A 4,305-nucleotide genomic window follows, 5' to 3' on the forward strand; every position below is an offset into this window, starting at 1 on the left:
CCTACTCACCTTGTCCATGTCCCTCATAATCTTATATAGTTCAATCATATTCCCCCTTAAATGCATATCATCTAACAGTAATAAACTTCCTCTACATTAGTGAGCCTTTCTCGGGTGTTAATAAACCATTATAGTATTTGTGCTTTGGAAATGGCTCCAAGGTGAACGTGACTATTTGCATGTAGATTCAGGTCAGTCCAGGCACGTGAAAAGTTCCATCAACATGTCTTGTGTGTTTGCTGATGACCCTGCTGGCCTAATGAATCTTGTAACTGTGTTCAGCTGCACCCCTGGGAAAGGATATGAGTAGCATCAGCTATGAATGCAGAGAGTAGCTTTGATCGACGAGGATACAGCTGAGATTTGTCTTTCTTTGGTAAAGAATGTAGACATGAGGGAACTTCTCAAAATGAAAGCGTTGTGGGATCTCCCCTGAAAGCGAGCGTTCACTTGAAATGACGTTTGTAAATGAGCTGCATGTTGAGGAAGTGGGCTCCTGTCTTGCTGTTTCTTTAATGCGGGCACTGATTAAGGAAGCACATAGTCTCACGTACTGCAACCTGCGACTCTTCAGACTTCAGGGAATCCTGCTCCTCAACCAAATGGTAATGTCTGTCACGTTGTCACAGGTCATTCATGGGCATGCTCGAGGGGTCAATGCATCCATGACCTCCTGAAAGTATCCATACACAGCTGTTGGGCTTATGCTACAGATGTCCCCAGTGGCAGCTGGAATGAGCCCAAAGCATTGGGGCTTTTGGAGGTGAAGGCTGTTTATGATCTTAACAGCAACTAGCAAAGTGGAGGAAGAAGCTTTCTTGAAGAATGTGACATGTTGTGCCTGCCGCATCGTGTGTTTTAACCCTTACAGAGTGGACAAAGGTCCGTGAGTTGACTTCTTGTTAATACAATAGTATTTATTCATACACACAATTTTGATTTGATTTGATTTGATTTATTATTGTCACATGTATTAACATACAGTGAAAAGTATTGTTTCTTGCGCGCTATACAGACAGGCCATACCGTTCATAGAGAAGGAAAGGAGAGAGTGCAGAATGTAGTGTTGCAATCATAGCTAGGGTGCAGAGAAAGATCAACTTAATACAAGGTAAGTCCATTCAAAAGTCTGACAGCAGCAGGGAAGAAGCCGTTCTTGAGTCGGCTGGTACGCGACCTCAGACTTTTGTATCTTTTTCCCGATGGAAGAAGGTGGAAGAGAGAATGTCCGGGGTGCGTGGGATCCTTAATTATGCTGGCTGCTTTGCCGAGGCAGCGGGAAGTGTAGACAGAGTCTGGTTGGCTGGTTTTAATTAATGTTAATCAACCACAATCAATCAATATAAGTTATTTTACAGAATATTAAAGTTCAAGTTCAATACTTGACTTAACTTTTGGGTGACTGACAAGTACCCAGGCAGATATTAGCCTTTATCCGTGTGCTGTTCTCGGTAGTCCTCGGTGTGATCTGGTCACTCAGCCTGGTCTGATACTTTGGCTCTGGTCCTCCTTCCGTTGATGGTGTGGTGGCTCTTCTCATGGTGGCAGTTGCTGGTGGTGGTCATTGTTGTTCTGTTCCTGTTACGCGCGCTCTTCCTTGGGTTCTGCAGCACCTTTTATCCCTCATTGGTTTCACGCCCTTTTGTTTATTTAAAGTTTATTTGTTAGTCACAAGTAGGCCTATATTAACACTGCAATGAAGTTACTGTGAAAATCCCCCAGTTGCCACACTTTGGGCCTGATTTTACCATTTTGAGTCTAAGTGCCGAATCTGGGCGTCAAATAGATCGGAGCCCGGAATCCTCTTTCCAGTGCGCCCATACGCCTTTCGCCGGCTCCAGTCCGAATTGCGCAGTGGGCGGGGCTTAGCGCTGCCGGACTGATCGGAGCCCTGAACTGCGCATGCGCAGTTCGAAAAAAAATCTGAAGCAGCGTGCCCGGGTGGGGCGAAGAAAGCAGAGCGAGCGGCTCTCTGACCCAGATTATCTGCGGGGGAGGGGGAGGGGGGGTTGTGGTGAGGAGGAGAGGGGGTGTGATGGATCATCCTCTGGGGGGTGGGGGGGGGGGGGTGGTGGGAGGAGGAGGAGGGGTGTGACAGATTATCCCCTAGGGGGGTGGGAGATGGTAGGATGGGGGGATGTATGGCAGTGTGTGACAAGAGACTGTGTTACTTTTCTTGATGAAGAGCTTCAATGAATACTTCTAACTTTGGTCAACACAAAGATGGTCCTTCTGCCTTGTGGGTCCATCTGGCTCACCAAGTCAGATACAATACTGCATTCAGCATCTACTGAACCATCTTGGATACAAAGGATAATGGCATTAGGGATCTGCATGAAAGCCTTGCTTATGCTAAAAATTATACCCTTGGTGTCGGCAGCCATTCCTGGTGTTACAGTACTGATAACACCAGGAGGATCGACCAGTACCATTCATTATCCTTTGCATCCAAGATGGTTCAGTGGATGCTGAACGCAGTATTGTAACTGACTTGGTGAGCCAGATGGACCCACAAGGCAGAAGGACCATCTTTGTGTTGACCAAAGTGGATCTAGCTGAGAAAAGCCTAGCCAGTCCAAGTCGGATTCAACAGATTGTGGAAGGCAAGTTGTTTCCAATGAAGGCTTTGGGTTACTTTGCAGTTGTTACCGGTAGAGGCAACACCAATGAAGGTATTGATCCCATAAAGGATTACGAAGGAGGGTTCTTTCAGAATTCAAAATTGTTGAAGACAGGGATGCTGAAAGCACATCAAGTGACAACTAAGAACTTGAGTCTCGCAGTTTCAGACTGTTTCTGGAAGATGGTGCGCGAGTCTGTGGAACAACAGGCTGATGCATTTAAAGCGACTCGCTTCAACCTTGAAACTGAATGGAAGAGCAACTATCCTCGGCTGAGGGAACTCGACAGGAATGAACAACACGAGAAGGCGAAGAATGGAATTCTGGATGAAGTGATCAGCTTAGGTCAGTGATGCGCTATCAATAAGGCGAAAGACTACCGATATGCCAATACAAGTGTAGGCTTTTATTCACAACAGAATCAGGAGCACATCCCAACAAATAACCAACCTGGACTGAACAAGGGGGAGGAGACAGCCACCTTTATACTAGGTGCCGAGGGGAGGAACCGAACCGGGAGGGGATATGTCCAGGTATGACAAATACACAACGGTGGTCCATATAGGACAAAGGCACAACTGAGGTCCACCACAGTCAGGTTACTCCAAAACACTGGGAAGAGATTCTACAAAGGAAACTGTAGGAAAGAGTCTCTACACATGTGATAGAGAATATTGACCTTCCTGCTGCCCAGTCTGTGAATTCAGGCACATTCAATACCACAGTGGACATCAAGCTCAAGCGGTGGACTGACAAACAGTTGCCTCACAAAGCAGTAGAGGTTGCTTGGGGAACCTTGGAGGGTGAATTTGCTCGATTTATGTCAGAGCACAAAGGGAAGGACCATGATGATATCTTTGACAAACTAAAACATGCTGTTAAAGATAAAAGTGTAAAATGTCACAGATGGGATGAGCAGGCTGAAGACAGTCTGCGAGTCATCCGGCGCAATGCTTTAGAAGATCATTCCATATCTGACAAGCAGCAGTGGGATGCAGCTATCCATTTCCTGGAAGAAACCTTGCAAACCCGTCTTTGTGATACTGAATCTGTAATTCGTGATATGGTGGGGCCAGATTGGCAAGAAAGGTGGTTCTACTGGAAATCACGGTCTCCAGAACAGCATGTTCAAAGTGAAACCAAAACCGAACTGGAACAGCTGCTAAACATCACTGAGGAACATACAGCTTATCTTGCTAACCGAAGGATGGTGGAGGGAGATCAGTGACCAAGGTAGGTTGGGGGTGTGCTCTGCCGAGGGGGGCCTGCCTCCCAGGGGTGTCCGATCCCAGGGGGGTGGTGGGGGGTGGTCTACCGGGGGGGCCTGCCTCCCAGGGGGGTCTGATCCGGGAAGGGGGGGAGGGGTCTGCTGGGGTGGTTAGCGGGGGGGTCCACGAAGGATGGTCGGGGAGGATGTGCTTCGGAGGTTCCCCTGCCGAATAGAAATCCGCTTTGGACTTTTATTCTGCAGGTCGCTAAAAGCACGGATCCAGAACGGGCCAGAAGACGGTAAAGTGGGATTTGGTGGTAGGGTTGGGCGCGCGGTTCATTAAGTCGGTTTAAATGCATGCTAATGCATTTAAATCGTCAGGCCGCCCGATTTGGGCGCGGGCTGGACCCACGCACGAATTGGGTATCGGTAAAGCCGCGATGTGCTCGGAATAGGGTGCAGATTGCGGTATAG

At 47.9% G+C, this 4,305-nt stretch overlaps 1 pseudogene; it reads left to right on the forward strand.

The window, feature by feature from the left end:
- The first annotated feature begins 455 nt into the window (after positions 1-455).
- Positions 456-3,849, forward strand: LOC144499988 (dynamin-like GTPase OPA1, mitochondrial pseudogene; annotated as a pseudogene).
- Positions 3,850-4,305: the final 456 nt, after the last annotated feature.

This window comes from Mustelus asterias, chromosome 10, assembly GCF_964213995.1.
Source record: "Mustelus asterias chromosome 10, sMusAst1.hap1.1, whole genome shotgun sequence".
Classification (NCBI taxonomy): domain Eukaryota; kingdom Metazoa; phylum Chordata; class Chondrichthyes; order Carcharhiniformes; family Triakidae; genus Mustelus; species Mustelus asterias.